The 18,698-nt window shown below is 35.5% G+C and overlaps 1 long non-coding RNA gene across 1 annotated transcript in view; it reads right to left on the bottom strand.

Annotated features, from left to right (window-relative positions):
* Positions 1 to 11,620: 11,620 nt before the first annotated feature.
* Positions 11,621 to 18,698, bottom strand: part of LOC115522431 — a 12,364-nt gene continuing 5,286 nt past the window's right edge. Inside the window, exon 3 of the long non-coding RNA XR_003971379.1 lies at positions 11,621 to 11,689. This is a non-coding gene — a long non-coding RNA (uncharacterized LOC115522431). The remainder of the gene's footprint in view (positions 11,690 to 18,698) is intronic.

Genomic DNA, 18,698 nt, shown 5'->3' with positions numbered 1-18,698 from the left:
CACAAAGCCTTATGACAATATATTCACATTTCCTCCCTCCCATTTTTATGCTACTGTTGTCATATTTTACATTTCCATATGCAATTTTTAAATCTGCATACATTTTGCATTTTATTTCCATATGTAAAGTAGACCTATAGCTCTTTGGCACTTAGTGTTTATAAGCCTTTTAAAGGGAGGGGGCAAGGGGTGCAGTGCAAAGTAAGTACAAACTTCTGTTGTACTTACTAAGCTTCAGTCCATCTCGGGGTAGGATCCCCATGATCTCCCACAACCCTCTCTAAGTCTGCATCCAGGATGTATTCCTGTCCCTCCCTCAGGAATAGAAAGTTTTCTGTTTCCTTCCACCAGCTGCAATAGGATTTCGCCTGTGTCCAAGGGCTGGCAGTGTTTGTTGTCCTTCACTTAGCAATGTATGGCTTTTGATCCCTGAGAAAGGTAGGGGAGAAGGATGTGGAAAGCCTTCAAGTCTTTCCCACAGTGGCCGGAGTTCCCCTCCCTGAGGCCTGCACTATGAATTGTGCTTTCTCAGGACTCTCGCTTTCCCTGAACTTTTTGTGATCACTTGGAAATGTCTGTGAGGAGGTTTTGTCTGTCACTCCAGGTGCTTGTCTATGTTCTCTCAATAGCCTGTATTCAACCTTTAGAAATTTGTTAAATTTAGAAATTAGCTGGATTTTTTGATCTGCCCAACAGTATCTGCTGTAGGAAAGAAAGTACTGGCATCTTGTCTCTTTTGGAAGCATCTATCTTTCCTCAGATCTCAGGAGGGTTAGTTACCCTGTGACCCCACTTTTCTGATAGAGTCAAGAAAAGTTATGCTTTTGCAGAAGTGGGGACAAGGTAGAATGATGAATTCATCCTACTTCCCACACTTGACATCCTAAACAGAAAATGAAAGTGGGGATTAAGTTATTTTCAACATCTGGTCTTTTTCACAGTATCCTGCTCCCTGCTCATGTTTTCAAAGACCTCTTTTATAATCTTTACAAATATCACATATAAATATTTGTAATCTCAGATCATTTTAATATTTTCTGTTTATTATTTATAGTCTAATACTGTTCTTTATTAGTCTATTACTTCAGTCTTGATCATTTTGTTCATATGGAGGAGATGACTCTTTCAGATCATCAGCATTGCCTTTGAGAACTAGGGTAGAGCTGAATCAGAAAGGGGTGTATGGGTAGAAAATAATCATGTGAGAAAAGAGACCTGGGTTTCCTGTGTGTGAACACCCCATGTGCATATGCACTGAGGTATACCCAGATGTTCAAGGAATAAATGGATAAATTATTCAGCTAATCCAGTAAAGACTAGAAAGATAGAGCACAAAACCAAATGCCTCTCAGTTAAGGCCATGAGGTTTATATAACATTTATACGAACTCAGAAATAAAGAATGAAAGAGTAGTAATAAATCATGAAAGACCATTTACCCAAAGGAATTGAATAAACTGGAAAAGTTATGATGCCTTTTGGGGTACAAAGTTACATGTCTCCCACCCACCATAATTATATATTATGCACATATAATTTGTAATTCCAATTTAAATGGGTATTCTAAAACTTGATTAATCACTGACAGCATAAACTTTGGTGATATTAGTTTTTCTTTTTAATTTAATTTATTATATATGAATTATATATTTAATTCAATTTCAAGAACACTTGTTTTGTGAAATTATTCTCATGAAATCACCTTTCTATTATGGTTTCTTTTTATTAATAATGTGATAGCATCCACATCAATAATATTAATATTATTCATTTTAAGTTTTTAATCCTCATTCCTGTTCTCTTTTCTTTATAATATTCCCTGGAAACAATTCAGTTTGGCAATATCTCATTTTTTCTTCTGGTTCAGAAAATTAAATTCTGGCATTAATTGCAACTTTTTCACTTTTTAATAGTGATTATGCCTTTCATAAGACCCTCAGTTTATACATGAGTAGTATTCTAGCTGCAACCTGATGTTTCTTCCTGCCCTTTGCAATTTGTTATTTTCTAAAAACAACATTGAGGCAATAAAGCATATGCTTTCTTCATTAGAGATACATAATGTGTTTTTTTATTTCAAATTCTAACTCCATTTGTCTATCAAGAATCCCTAAGCAACTTTATATTAAAGATTTACTGCTTTATTTTCATCATGTTGTCAGAATATAATTTTATATAACACTGCTTTCTCAGATTTCGTGTACTCAAATTTTTATCTGCACTTTATCTTTAATAGAGGTGCAGGAAAGTTTCTCTTTATTGTGAACAATTCAGAGTTTGCTGCTTTTATGTCTTTGAATATTATCTTTAGTTGAAGGAGTATGTTTTTGTAAGCAGAAAAATACTGTTATTTTCTGTATCAATTTATATTGCAGATAGTTGTTTAAAGATTGTTTCCCATATTAAGAATTAAAGGAAACAAATTGACCTGAAAGGATAGTAACCCTCAGTGAGAATTTTTATCTAAACATGATTAACAAAATTTAAGCAGGCTCCCTGTGTCTTTGCCTGCACCTGTTTTATGCACCCTTTACCAAAGTTTCCTTTCTAGACTCAAGCACTATAATTTGAAGAATTCCTTTTCATCACATTTTTTTTTTTAATTTTTTTTTTCAACGCTTATTTATTTTTGGGACAGAGAGAGACAGAGCATGAACGGGGGAGGGGCAGAGAGAGAGGGAGACACAGATCGGAAACAGGCTCCAGGTTCCGAGCCATCAGCCCAGAGCCTGACGCGGGGCTCGAACTCACGGACCGCGAGATCGTGACCTGGCTGAAGTCGGACGCTTAACCGACTGCGCCACCCAGGCGCCCCTCATCACATTTTTTGAGTGGTTTTACTTTTGCTTTATATTTATTGTGATTTAAAATATAGTATTGCCTAAATATAAGACTTGTTGGAAGCATATTAAGTCTCTTTGTTACCTCATTTTTAGCTATGGTTTTACTTGACCAAAATATTATAGGAGGAGCAAAGAGATCATCATCTACTTAGAGACCTATTTCCTAACATTGGCTACACAATGAAATCATCCAGGAAGCATTAAAAATAATACTGATTATGGTGTCTCCATGATGTCTCCTCCTCTCCACTCATTCTCTTTTAATTAGTTTGAGGCATAACTAGAAAATGGGAACTTGTTAAAGTTCTCCAGGAATTCTAATGCACAGCTGAGGTTGAGACCCACTGGTTTGGAGTAACACAATTTTCCTATGCAGAGTTCTGAATAATAGCCAGGGTATCCAAATAACTTCAAGAGTAAGGTATTTTCTCTAACTTATATTTTCTGTAATTCTTGTCATTTTACAATGAGCTTGTGTTATTTTTTGAAAGAAAGGCAAATAATAAAAATAGGTTAAAGGTTCTAAGCTAGGAGTCAGTAAACTCTTCATATAAAAGTTACATAGTAAATATTTTAGGCTTTCAAAGCCACTTCGTCTCTGTGTTCATTGTTAAACTCTGCCACTGTGGCATGACAGGAGCCATAGACCATACGTGAACAATCGTGTCCCATAAAGTTTTATTCACAAAAATATGCAGCTGGCCGGGTTTGTTCTATACACTGCAGTTTGCAAGCCCTGTTATAAATTGTTATTGATCTTTGGGAAAAAAATATGAACTCAACAGATAAATTCAGGATTGCTTAAAGGTCTTCCTCTTAGTCTCTTTTGCAGTTCATTAAGTTTTTGTTTCTGAAAACCAACTATGATAACATATACCTGATTTCTTCATATTCCTATGATTTTGGGTTTTCCTCCATATTCCTATGAGTTTGGGTTTTCCTTTGCTTCCACTGGCTTTTAAGACAATATCAAAAATGCGATTTTTCAACTGAGGGAAATAAGATTATCTTTCTTTTATATGTTTATTTATTTATTTTGAGAGACAGAGAGAGAAAGGGGTGGGGGGAGAAAACACAAATGGGGGAATGGCAGAGAGACAGGGAGAGAGAATCCTAGGCAGGCCCACGCTGTCAGCACAGGGCCAGATGTGGGACTTAATCCCACAAACTGAGATCATGACCTGAGCTGAAATCAAGAGTCGGATGCTTAACCGACTGAGCCACCCAGGCACCCCAACAAAATTATCTTTCTATAATCTCTATCCACTCTACATACCATAACTCAATTAGGTATGATAAAACTGAGATCATTTAAATTCCCAAATTTAGCAAACAAAAGGCCCTATAATGACATATTATACTCAGTAAACAAAAATAGAAGATAGCATTCTAACCATTAATGCTATATTAATTAGCATTTCCTTACTATCCCAAATAATTCTACCACATTGTACTTTTTTTAATTTAACATAAGCTTTTATTTGAATTAAAATGTTATTTCATTATTAAACTGCTTTTAAAATAGTTAAATTCCTATAGAATCTTTCATTCTTTATCAACACCTCCTATGTTTATCAGAATTCCTTTTTTTTTTTTTTTTAAGTGGGCTCCACAACGCAGGGCCTGAACTCAGGACCCTGAGATCAAGACCTGAGCTGAGATCAAGAGTCAGACACTTAACTGCCTGAGCCACCCAGGCGTCCCAGTGCCTTTTTTTTTTTTTTTTAAACAATGTGACTTTTTTTTTTTTTTAGTTTATTTATTTATTTTGAGAGAGGCAGAGACAGCACAAGCGGGGGAGGGGCAGAGAAGAGGGAGGAAGAATCTCAAGCAGGATTCCTGCTGTCAGTGCAGAGCTCCACATGGGGGAATTGAAGTTATGAAATTGTGAGATAAGCACCTGAGCCAAAATCACGAGTCAGACGCTAAAAAGACTGAGCTGCCACGTGCCACTAGCTTAATTCGTAATACAGATTTCTGCCATTCCCTGAAAGCATTAAAAGGAAAAAGTAAAATGAGTGTATATTTTCATGTCTAAAGATAACTAATACCTACTCAGGAGCCCACCTTATGGAATGACTTTTTAAATTTTGCTGCTTTACTCTGTCTCAGACGTGTTACTGTCTGGACAAATTCCTAATACGCAAGATAGCATGCTGTGTTATTTCACGTAGTGCTTACACTTTTGAGTCCTGTTTAGTTGATATATGATCCCTGCTTTTTTACATGAGGGCTCCCTTAACTATTTGATTCTTTTTAAAAAGTTTAAATTAATGCAAAATGGTATGTTCAAATTGTTTCTTCATTTAACATATTAACACATTAATAGTAGCATATTTATGTATTACTGAATTTTTCAACTTTTTCCTCGGAATTTTTTTCTTCCTGAATAATTGAAAGTAAGCCTAATAAGGTGTGCACTGCTTTAAGAAGCCCTTAGATCTGAAAAACAATATAATCATTAATTGCTTTTCTCCTTCCTTTTTTGGTCTAGTTGGTTATGAATGCAAAATTTCTAATACTTCTCAAGAATGCTCTATGAGTAATTTGTTCTAAGTGATTAATTGCTGTTATTTTTAATTACCTTTCTTTATTTGCCTCCCTAATTTCTATCCCTGCTGTAAAATCTTGGGTGAAGTCCATTTTATTTTTCAATGAGTAAGCATGTGCTCCAGGTATATACTGCCATTGGAATAGCTTAATCATTATTATATTGAATGCTGATTTTGACTATCGAACATTAAGAGATTCCCAAGAATTTTTTCTACTAAACAGCTTTTGAAAATTCTCATTATTAGGTTCTTTGGATTCTAATTATTGCAGTTCTGAATAAATAGCCTGTGATGCAAGTTAAAGCCTATGGAACATTGAGATGAATATGTGTGGTCATAAACATTTCCTTAAACCAGGAAATGTTAGGGTGATGATTCAGATCAACCTCAAAACAGTAAAATAATAGATTATTTTCTGGTAATATCTGCTAAGGAAGCATACTGGCATCTTTGATTTATTTAAATAGACATGTAATTCTGAGGTATATTCCTAAAAGATTTATTTAGAAAATGAGTGTTCGACTGCCCACTTAGGAGGCTTTTGAAAATGTGTGAAAACGTTTGTGACTAACAGTACTGAGGAATAGAAAAGGTTTCTAGAAGATGGTGGCTAGGGCCAGAGGTAGAAAACACCTTGCAACAAGTATTTGCTGCACAGAGAATTGTCCCTCTAAGAAACCAACAATTCCCCATGTGGGAATCACTGATACAAGTAATGAGTAGTTAATATACTAGGGTGTCACCAGGTTTCCATGACTACATGGAACACAAAGTACTGTTGTATTTTCATGTATGAAATAATTGGAAATTGGTAAATTGCCTTTATGCTCCCCCAACTCCAGGTTTTTTATGATCATGTCCATTAGTGAGGAACACTGATTTGTCACTTCTTGAATTTCTATACAGAGATATATTTAAAAAAATATGGCAGAAGTGCTACTAGGTTCTCCACTGGGGAGGAGAAGTGATATGTTTGACATGTTTAGGAAAAGGAACTGAGAATGTGCCTTCATTTCTCATAGATTTGTAAATCTAACTTTTAAAGGGGTGAGTTTTGGTGTACGTCACACGTGGTAAATTTAAATATTATTACCCCTCAGGGAAGGCTTGCAGTTTTAAGTTCAAACATGGGAGTTTGAAGTTGAAGTGTCATTAGTCAGAGTTACTAGCCACATTTTCTAGCTCAACTTTTGCAGGAAAAACACTGATATTAATTCCACAAATATGACTGAATTTCTAGTAAAGCACAAAATTACTTCACTTGTGAAACTTTTTTTCCCCTGGAGGGTGATAAATAATAAACTGAATACATTGATTACATGGATTATTAGGAGGTGATGAGAGCTGGCAAGCAAAATAAGACATGGAAAGAAAAATATATAGATCAGGCTAAAGTGGGTGTATCTGTAAACAGCATGACCAGGGAAGATCTTATGAAAAATGGGACATTTGAGCAAAAACTGTGAAAATAATTTTTAACTGAAGTGACAGCCTCTTATATGAGGTCAGCAGTGTTATAAAAAGTAATCTAGGAAAATCTAGGAAATATATTGATATACTTATTATATTGTTAACGGGCATTTTTCTTAAATCTTCATAAGCTTTGAAACATCTTCGATAGTTTTCTTCTTGATTCTTGTTTCATCATCCTAAACTTTCTTTCACAGTGATTCTGGTACATAGGTGGCATACAGAATCCCAGATATAGTTTAATGTTCAATGCTGCTGAGGTAGAAGGTACATATATTTCCAAGTGAATTGAAATGGAAGGGGCCCAATGGGCACATAATTAACTTTAGGAATGTTGATTCAGATACCAAAAAGCAAGTTATTAATTTATTCATTCACGTATCCATCCAACTAACATTAGTCATTTATCCACTATTCCCCAAATAAAAATGTTATGGGAACAAATGGGACTGAGCAGAAAGGCAGAGGTGGAAGGTATGGCATAACCGACAATGTGACCTAAAGAGTCGTAAAGAAACTGCCAGATGAACAGTCAAGCCAGTGGGGACAGCAGGTAATGGAGGGAACATGCTGGCATAAGAAAAGCCCACAGAAAAGAATCATGAACATGTCTGGAGTGTCAGAGGGAGAGTATAATCACCAATAGCACAATAGTTGGACAATGGGGAAAGGATAAAAGATGAGTCAGAAAAGCAAATTTGTGGACAGGTCTTGAAAGGCCTTTTTGGTCAAGCTAAAGATTTTGGATTTTGTCCTTTAAGTTATGGACAGGTTTTTAAGCAGAGATATGGCATGATCAACTTTGTTCTTTATAAAGATAATGTCAATGGCTCCATAGAGTCAATTCATTTGGTTAAGAACAAATATCAATCAAACTGGCTGCTTGGCATCATAGACAACATAACTGGTTGATTGACTGAGTACTTCACATTTTCAGCCAGTTGTTTTGACATGTGTATATAACACTTCAAAATAAAAATATATTCTTAGCATGCCTGATTTAGTCCATAATTTTTTATGACAGCTATCTTTAAGAGTTAATTCTATCATAAAATTATAAGTACAGATTTTAACATACACATATATATATAATGAAATTTCACAGTAAATTCATACAAATATGAAATTTCATATGTATATAAAATCCACATATATATATCAAATATACATAATTTTGATATAGATAAGCATTGTGAAGGACATAAGCTGAAAAAATATTAAAAAACAAACAAAAAAGGACACAGTCAAAACTTCTGTAAGGTATAATCACATGCTGTGTTAAGTAGTGGAAGTGAAATGATAAAACAATTTTAGGCTGTATTTTATGTCATCGTTTGACTGATAGGATCTTGAAGTTCCTTCCTAGTAGTAAATTGGTAATCAATTTATTTTTATCCATAAAAGGTTATGCATTTTAAACTGATCTATGATTTCTGGCATTATTTGTAATAAGTCAATTTGAGCAGGATATTTTATTGAACAATATTATAAAAGACGTAAACCAAACTAAACCTAGATGTGAGCTTGATGCTAATTTCTGTGTCTACTCCAAGTGGGAGTTATAAGAATAAATAACAGAAATAGTTTTATAGTTTTACTAACAGAAAAAGTTTTCAACACTTCATTTGAAGAAAACAAAAAAAAATTGGGGTTATTGTCCTCGTGATGTCCCATATCATCAGAATAGTGAACTGCAAATGAATAGATGGCCAGTTGGCAGAAATGAAAGACGCTTTGTAGAAAAAGTAAAAGATTGGCCTTGATGTCTGCACAGCTCCCTTCTGACACTTTCTTTTTCTTATTTGCTCCCATATTAACAAAATGTTTTACTTGCCATTTCTTCAGTAAGATATCAACAAGAAACAATAAACAAAACATTGATAAATAAATTATTTTAGTGCATAATTTTTCTGTTATTTCAAATGACTTTGGCTTATAAAAATTTGGAGTGAGGCTCTACCAGATCATGTGTACAAAGCCACTAAACAAATGAAACATAGGGCTGTAATGGAAGTAAGCCATATGGATACCAAAGAAGCAAACAATAAATGACCACTACAAATATCTTTGAGATGTGGTTAACTACAGAGACCTCAAGTATTTGATATGTACTCAACTTGTCTCATTAGTCTCCTAATACTGTATAATGGATCCTCTAACAGATTTTAAAACTGAGGTGTAAGGATAGTTCCAATTATTCTTGTTATCTTGGCATAATAATGAATGGCATCCTCAAAAATACTCAATTTGGATGACAAGTTATATGATCATTTATCTATAACATGTGATACCTTCTCTAACATTTTTTTTGGCCATCCACTGGCCTTCACCTTTTCCCTAGGGCACTATACATCCCCTTGTTTTGCAAAGTTAGCATTGAGAGCTTTGACTTTCAGATTCAGTTGTATCTATGATTCAAGCATAGTTCTCTTCTTATTTTGATGGGAGTATGTTGGCTGGTAAAGAGGGCATATATAAATTTAAAGCATATCCTTGGCACCAACATGCATGAAATACCAGAATCCATCTGTGGATTTTACAGTGCTAATCGACAGGTGCTATAACTCATAAAATGTTCAGAGTCTACAACAGATAATAAGAGCACCAGATGGGACTTGCCCGACAAGAAACTTCAAAAAGCTTTTCCTTTCTCTCTACAAAATTACCAAAAATATTTACCATAAAATATTATTTGTTATGAGGATAGAAAGCACATGAATTGGAAAGGAATTAAAAAAAAAAACACAAAAACAAAAACAGCTCATTTAAACTCAGACTTTATAATCTATGAAGTTGTCCTTATAATGTCATATCTAAACTCATGATATTGGGGCACCTGGGTAGCTCAGGCAGTTAAGTGTCTGACTTCGGCTCAGGTCATGATCTCATGGTTCATGAGTTTGAGCCCACATCAGGCTCTGTGCTGACGGCTCAGAGCCTGAAGCCTGCTTTGGATTCTGTGTCTCCCTCTCTCTATCCCTCCCTGACTAGTGCTCTGTCTCTCTCTGTCTTTCAATAATAATAAATGTAAAAAAAAATTTTAATTTAAAAAATAAATAAATAAACTCATGATATTGCCAAACATGCTTTAAATAGTTATCATGTATATACGCATATGACATATAAATTAATTATACAAACATGCTATATGTACCTATAAATATAAATGCTTACAACAAAAATATCTTTTAGCATAGCACTTTTCATTCATCAACCCACAACCCAGAAGTAACTATTTTTAACATTTTTATGTCTCTGTATCATATACTTATACTTCAGGGTCAAATGGTAAACATTTTTTATGGACTGTCTTATCAGTACAGGAGGATACAGCTCTCTTACACTGTATCTGCTTCTGTTCTCCAATCTGCTCAAAACAGTCATATCACTAGTTAAAGAAATACACATTTTTTTCATTGCTCTGATTATTTTCATTATACTTTCAAACTGTAGGGTGCAATTTTCATAACTCCACGTAGCATATAAAATTTATATTTTTAATATCTGTTTACAATGTGTTCTTTAGTAAAAAATCCTCGCTTAACTTTTATATCAGTTGTAACTGGGACTCTCTGGGGCCCTCATTTTTTTAAATGTTATCAAATCGACTTTATTTTTAGAGGAGTATTAGGTTCACAGCAAAATTGAGTGGGAAATACAGAAAGTTACCATATACACTCTCCCCTACATATGCACAGCCCCTCCAAATGGTAACATCCCTCACCTGAGTGACACATTTATTACAATCCATGAACCTACCACAATGACACAACTTTATCACACAAAGTGCATTGATTATATTATGGTGCACTCTTGGTGGTGCACATTTTATGGGTTTTGACAAATGTATAATGACATGGGATCACCATTACAGTATCACACAGAATAGTTTAACCGCCCTAAAAATCTGTGCTCTGCCTATTCATCCCATCTTCTCCGTTAGCCACTGGAAACCACTGAGATTTTCACTATCTCCATAGTTTTGCCTTTTTCAGAACATCGTATAGTCAGAATGGTACAGTATTTAGTCTTTTCCGATTGGGTACTTTCACTTAGTAATATGCATTTAAGGTTCCTTTATGCCTTTTCATGGCTTGACAGCTCATTTTCTTGTAGCACTAAATAACATTCCATTGTGTGGACATCCTACAGTTTGTTCACTTCTCACTATTGAAGGACTTGGCTGCTTCCAAGTTTTGGTTTGTAATGAATAGGCTGCTATAAATATTCAGGTGTCTGAAATTACTGTAGCAACTCCATCTTTCTTTAAATTAGTGTTAGCATGGTATATTTTTCTCTACTCATTTACTTTTAACCTATCTTTGGCTTTATATTAAAGTAGGTTTCTTGTATACAACATATACTGTGTCTTGTGTGTTTGTGTTTAGTTTTCTCTGACAGTCTTTTAATTGTTTAATTTAGACCATTAACATTTGAAGTGATTATTATTATTATTATTGTTATTTCAGAAACATCATTTTTATTAACAAGTGAGGGCCACAATTGATAGCTTCTAAAACAGAAAAAAGACAGTCCCAAGACAATGGAGTGTAAAATTATAGCAGACAGGTTAATTAATACTCTTTGCCCTATTCCTCTTCCTCAGCACTATCCGTTCTGACCTCCTCATAATCCTTATCAAGGGCAGTCATGTCCTCACAGGCTTCAGAAAATTCTCCTTCCCTCATGCCTTCACCCACATACCAATGAACAAAGGCATGCTTGGCACACATCAGGTTAAACCTGTGGTCCAGGTGAGCCCAGGCCTCAGCAATGGTTGTGGTGTTGCTCAGCATACACACATCTCGCTGTACTTTGGCCAGGTCTCCACCAGGTACCCTAGTGGGAGACTGGCAGTTAATGCCAACTTTAAAGCCAGTGAGGCACCAGTCCACCAACTGGATGGTATGCTTGGTCTTGATGGTGACAATGGCAGCACTGACATCTTTGAGAACCACACCACCATGGTACAACAGGCAATAAGCCGTGTATTTATCATGTTGAGGGTCACATTTCACCATCTGGACAGCTGGCTCAAAGAATCCATTGGTGATCTCTGCTACAGTAAACTGTTTATAGTAGGTTTTCTCAGCAGAGATAACAGGAGCATATGTGGCAAGAGGGCACCAGATTGGTCTGGAATTCTGTCAGATCAGCATTTAGGGCTCTATCAAATCTGAGAGAAGCAATGATGGAGGACACACTCTGGCTAATATGGCGGTTAAGTTTAGTGTAGGTTGGTGTTCTATATAGAGGTTTCTACCACGAATTTCATAGATGGCCTCCTGGTCTACCACAATCAGAGTGCTCCAGCTGGTATGGGTAGTGAGGATAGAGTGATAGGGCTCAATTACAGCTATGGAAACCTGGGGGGCTCAGTAAATGGAGAACTCCAGCTTGGACTTCTTGCCAGAATTGACAAGAGAGATGTTCTATCAGTAGGGAGGTGACCACAGAACCAGTTACCCTCCAAAGCTGTGTCTTGTGGAAAACCAAGAAGCCCTGAAAACTGGGCTTCTGGTCAGCCGGCTTACAAAGTCAGTCCGAGACAGGGTCAGTGATCTCCTTGCCAATGGTATAGTATCTTTGGGCATAGTTACTGGCAGCATCTTCCTATCTTTGATGAGCTTCTCAGGGTGGAAGAGCTGGTGGTAGGAGCCAGTGCGAACTTCATCAATGACTGTGGGTTACATGTTTACAAACACTGCCCTGGGAATATGCTTGCCAACACTCATCTCACTGAAAGTGTTGAAAGAGTCATCTCCTCCCCCAATGGTCTTGTCACTTGGCATCTGGCCATCAGGCTGGATGTCATGTTCCAGGCAACAGAGCTCTCAGCAGGCATTGCTGATCTGGACAGCCTGGCCAACGTGGATAGAGATACACTTATGCATGACTGAGACTTGTAGGACTCCTCGGGACTGGAGGAGGTGAGGGGATGGCAACAAGGATTTCCCACTGAGTCTGGAGGAAAAGTAGTAGAAGTAATTATTGATATAGTTGGATAGCATCTTCCATGTTTATAATTTTCTTTTCTTTGTCCTATTCTTCTTTTCTTTTGTCCCTTCTCCACCTCTTTTTCTGTTTTCTCTGGTTTTAGTTCAATATTTTATATAATTCTACTTTCTTTCCTGAATTTGCATGTTAACATGCTTGTTTCATGAAATATTTTTGGTTTCCTTAGAGTTTGAAATGCACATTTACAATGAGGCTGGGTCAAATTCAAATACATTATATAATCTCATCAATACTGCAGGAGACTTATAACAAAATATTCCCAATTCCTCCTTTCTGTCCCTTATAGAATTGCTGTCATTCCATATTCCAGCATTTATCCATATGCTATAATTTCGGTAGAGTTTGTTAGATTACTTGAACAAACAAACAAGTCAAGTAAGAGTAAGTAAACTAAAAGATTTTATTTCACATTCATTTATTTTTTTTTCCCCCAGACTTTCCTTTTTTAATGAAAGATAAAGTTTTATACCTTTGGAGTTTTCTCCATGAAGAAATTATTTTGCCAACTCTTTCAGTAAAGGTCTGCATTATTTTCTTTCTCTTTGAAGAGCTTCTTTTACCATTTCTTGTTGATTAGATAAGTTGTCCAAGAATTTTCTCTATTTTTTTTTCTTTTGCCTTCAGAATGCATTTCTCTTTATTTGGATTTGAATGCATTTCAATCATGTGGAATTGAATGTTTGTTTTCTTTCAACACATTAAAATTGCATTTCACTGTCTTCTGGCTTGTATGATTTCTGACAAGTCTGCTTTAATTCTTATGCTTTTTTCCTTTCTAGGTTAGGTGTTTTTACTCCTATTCTGGCTTCTTTCAACATTTTTTTCTGTCTTTGGTTTTTGTACCTTAACTGTGATACACCTGATTGTAGACATTTTACTATTTATCCTGGTTGGTTCTCTGAGCTTTGTGGATTGCTAGTTTGGTGTCTGTCAATAATTTTGTTAGTTTTCAAAATTTTTATAAATTTTCAGTCATTATCACTCCAATTTTTTCTTCTGCTTTGTTATCTTTCTTCTCATTTTGGTATTCCCAATTATATATAAATTACTCTTTTGAAATGTCCCACTATTTTTAGATATTCCGCTCTGCTTTTTTTATTGTTATTATTCATCCTTCTTTCCTTTGCATTTTTTTGGGGGAGTTATTATTGACATATCTTCAAGCTCACTTACTCTTTCCTTAACCTTATCCAGTCTACTGATGAATCCATCAAAGGTATTTATCATTTCTGTTACAGTGTTTGATTCCTAGTATTTTCTTTTTTTAAAAAATATTTTTAATGTTTATTCATTTTTTTTTTGAGAGACAGAGAGAGAGCCTGAGTTGGGAAGGGACATAGAGAGAGGGAGGGAGACATAGAATCCAAAGCAGGCTGCAGGCTCTCAGCTGTCAGCAGAGAGCCCAACGTGGGGCTCGAATTCACGAACTGTGAGATCATGACCTAAGCTGAAGTCAGATGCTCAACTGACTGAGCCACTCAGGTGCCCCAAATTCCTAGTATTTTCTTTTTATTTTTCTTAGAGTGTCCATCCTTCTGCTTACATTACTCATATTTTCTTGTATGTTGCCTATTTTTTTCCATTGGAGACCTTAATATATTAATCATAGTTATTTTTTTTCTTTTCAAAAATTTTTAAATGTTCATGTATTTATTTTTGAGAGTGAGACAGAGAGTGGGATCAGGGGAGGGGCAGAGAGAGAGGGAGACAGAGAATCCAAAGCAGGCTCTGTGCCATCAGTGCAGAGCCCAACAATGGGCTCAAACTCATGGACCATGAGATTATGACCAGAGCTAATGTCGGAGGATTAACTGATTCTGCCACCCAGGTGCTCTTTTCAAATTTTTATTTAAATTCTAGTTAGTTAACATACTGTGCAATATTTGTTTCAGGAAAATTCAGTGATTCATCATTTACATATAACACCCAGTGCTCATTACAAGTGCCCTACTAATACCCATCACCCATCTAGCCCATCCCTCACCCATCTCCCCTCCATCAAGTCTCAGTTTGTTTTCTACCTTTAAGAGTCTCTTATGGTTTCTCTCCATCTTCACCCCCCATATGTTAACCTGTTTTATTTCTTCAATTGCACACATAATCAGTTATTTTAATGTCCTCTGTAATAATTCCAAAATCTGCACTGCATGTAAGTCCAGTTTTGATGCTCACTTTGGATCATCATCTTCATTTTCTTCTTGCTTTTTAGCATGACGCTTGTTTTATTGAAAGGTGAATCTAAAATATTAGGTAATTCAGTTGGCAGTTGGGTTCTACTTAAAGTTTACTGCAGCTGTATGTGCCAGGGGCTTTAATTTCTTCTTGTGTCCTTGTTTTTTGTCTCTCCTGTTGTCTTCTGGCTTTCCTAAAAACTCCTTCTTAAATAGAGGCTGAGCCCTGCAGCAATTTTAGTTATCATCCACTGTTATTATACCATGCTGTTGTTAATGTCATAGTAAAACATGGAATAGAGAAGCATTCTATTATGTTATGATTACATTTTAGTCATAAAATGCATATGGTCTGTGTCCCTGGGTTATTACCTTCAAAAGAGTTTTGTTGATTTTATTTCCTACCTCAGGAGAGACAGGAAGGTTAGAGAGGGCTGGAGTCAAAGAAATGCCCTTTCCCACAGATGAGATAAGTCTCTAGAAAAAAATCTTTTTTTCTTGGAAAGCTGGCCTTTATTATGAAGAATGCTCTGGACATATTGCAAAATGTTTCATTTTCCCCTCCCTTCCCAGAGACATGAGGTGATTTTTGTTTTGGCTCTTTACATTAAGTTCCTTGTGAGGGTCTTGGAGATAAAACCCACAGAAGGAGACCCTCCATAGAAGTATGACCTCAAGGAGATTCTCATTTCACTGTAGTCTGCACACAGTCTCTATCAATGTGTCAATATTACCAGTAAGTATTCTTACTAGTTTAAGGCTCCAGCAGCTTCTTTCCAGGGAAAGGGATCTCAATTCTGGTTCTGTGTATTTGCTTATTTCTCTAGATTTCAAGGTGGATGGTTATTTTTTGACCTCTATTCTCTGATGGGCTCAAGAAAAGTCATTGATTTTCAGTTTGTATAACTTTTTTCCTACTCTAAGTATGGTAATGATTACTTCTAGCATTTTACATGTCGGAGCTGATGTTCATTTCCTCTGGATTTTTTTTATAAAGCAATTGAACTCATTTTCCTTGAATGCCCTTGTGCTTGTTCTAGGAAGGCACCTACACAAGTTGTACTATAGGCCTCAGTGTTGGTTGTGTTTCCAAGTAAGTTCCACTCTGAGAACAATCACCTCTTTATAAAATGACAGACCCTGTCCTGGGACCACTAGGCTGCTAGAGTCTTCTCCCTCTTGTTTTCTCTAACCATTATTGGTGGTGGATTGTATCCCTTGGGGAATCACGATTTCATAGGAAGCAAATAGAATCATGTGCTTGCCTACATTTTTCATTTTAAAAGATTTTTTAAATGTTTATCCATTTTTGATAGAGACAGAGTGTGAGCATGGGAGGGGCAGTGAGAGGGAGACACAGAATCAGTTACAGGCTCCAGGCTCTGAGCTGTTAGCACAGAGCCTGATGCAGGGCTTAAACTTGGGAACCATGAGGTCATGACCTGAGCCAAAGTCAGATGCTTAACTGACTGAGCCACCCAGGCACCCAGTCTACTTTTTCATTTTAAAGTATTTTGTTGGCAAATACATGTTTCTTTCATAAAGTAAACAAACTTTGACTACTGTGATTCACAAATTACACATTTACTGATTATTTTAATATATAATGTTGTCACTGAAAAGCATGTTTTAGGTATATAATAAATATTTTATAATTATCTATTTATATTATACATATATGCATATATGGTGTATATATTCATACTTTATATTCAAAGAAATACTTGATATTAACTTAGTGATATAAAAAATGAAATTATGAAAAGAATCTTTAACTTAGCAATGTGTTTCTCATTTTGTTTTCCTTTGGTTTTGTGTTACTGAACCTGAATTGAAGTCATTTTCCTATGTTTTATGACAACACAGACAGTTGCTATGGCAAATAATTTAATGTCACAAATCTCAACACAAAATTAGAAAATCATATTACCACTAGTAAAACCTTTTGTCTATACACAAAGACCTCAGTTATTAATTCTGTCACCACTGATATTTTCTGTCATCTCAAAAAAGTTATTAAAGTTGAATTGGCCTCATAAACAATCAAAGAGATGAAGAGTACTTATAGAAGGGAAGTTGTATTTAAATACAAATAGTTTTGAAAATTGGTAATCATAGTGAACAATGCTGTCAACAAAACTGGTAAAGAGATTTCTGTTACTATTTTGGATTTACTAATAGATAACTCTCAAGTACTTGAAAACAAGTGAGATGTCATGGAAATGCATTAACCACACTGCATTGACTCCATATAAGCCTTCTAAGTGAAAAAACTCCCTCAAATAGACAATCAAGGTGTCAATTTACATTTGAGTCTACCACAGTTTTAATATTCCCTGTAAGTGAACTTCATATCAACAGAGAGAGTAGAGAAAATAAAAGCATTATTCATTATTTGTGTTTGTTCTTATTAAAAAGAGTAAACCTTTCGTTTTCATATCCTGCCTGCAGGATTCCATTTTCCCTTTTTCTTTTTATCCATTATTCCAGGTTACACATTTTTGAAATTCAGTCATGTATATATATTTTAAAATATAGACAAATTGCTGTGTTTTTCAATGTTTATTTATTTATTTTGAGAGATAGGGAGTGAGAGAGAATGAGAATGAGCAGGTAAGGGGCAGAAAGAGAGGGAGAGAAAGAGAATCCCAAGCAAGCTCCACACTGTCAGCACAGAGTCCAACAAGGGCTAGAACTCACAAACTGTGAGATCATGACCTGAGCTGAAATCAAGCATCAGATGCTTAACTGACTGAACCACTCAGGTCTCCCATGAAATACAGTCATGTATGTTCTAAATTTCAATAACAGTATTATTGGGGCCCCTGGGTGACTCAGTTGGTTAAGTGTCTAATGATCATGGATCAAGTCCTGTGTTGGGTTCCACGCTGAGCATGGAAACTGCTTAAGATTCTCTCCCTCTACCTCTACCACTAGTGCTCTCTAAATCTCAAAAAAACAAAAAACAAAAAACAAAACACACCCCCCAAAAAACCCAGCATTATTCAATACACTCGTCATTCAAGCAACAATTATTTATCAGTTGCCTCCTATGTCCCAGGCAGTCCTTTAAGCAATGAAGCATTAAAAATGAATAAGACAAACTCATTGAGCTTTATTAAATGCAGAGAAAATTTAAAATGTGTTCAATGAGTGCTTAAGAAAAATATTTTATAACTAGTCCAAAAAGCTTAGCATATTTCAGAAATCAGAAATTCTCACATCACAATGCAATAGTACTAGATTTTAATGAAAACAATTGAACAAACACTACCACTCTTTCACTAATAACATTAAACTCACTTGGAAGTTAAAAAAATATCAGAAGGTCTATTTAACCAATGAAAAAATAAAAACTGTAACAAAAAATAACTTACTAAATAATGGAATGGAAAAAGCTGTGTATAACAACTTGTACGCTGTTATTCTGTAATATATGGTGATCCATAAACATAAATGCTATATCCAAAAAAAAAAGGAGAGAGAAGAAAAAAAAGACGCAATATCTCAAGAATAAAGTCAATTTAACTATTTAGAAGAAGTATAGACAAAAAGCAGTGAGCAGTAAGGGGAGAATAAGAACGCCAAAAGCATTATTAAATTAGAAATTGCAAAAACAGTAGGAATGCTATGACAATGTCACCT

The sequence above is a fragment of the Lynx canadensis genome, chromosome C1 (genome assembly GCF_007474595.2).
Source record: "Lynx canadensis isolate LIC74 chromosome C1, mLynCan4.pri.v2, whole genome shotgun sequence".
In the NCBI taxonomy this organism is placed as follows: domain Eukaryota; kingdom Metazoa; phylum Chordata; class Mammalia; order Carnivora; family Felidae; genus Lynx; species Lynx canadensis.
The sequence above is the reverse complement of the archived record's forward strand: the minus strand, read 5'-3'. Positions and strand labels throughout refer to the sequence as shown.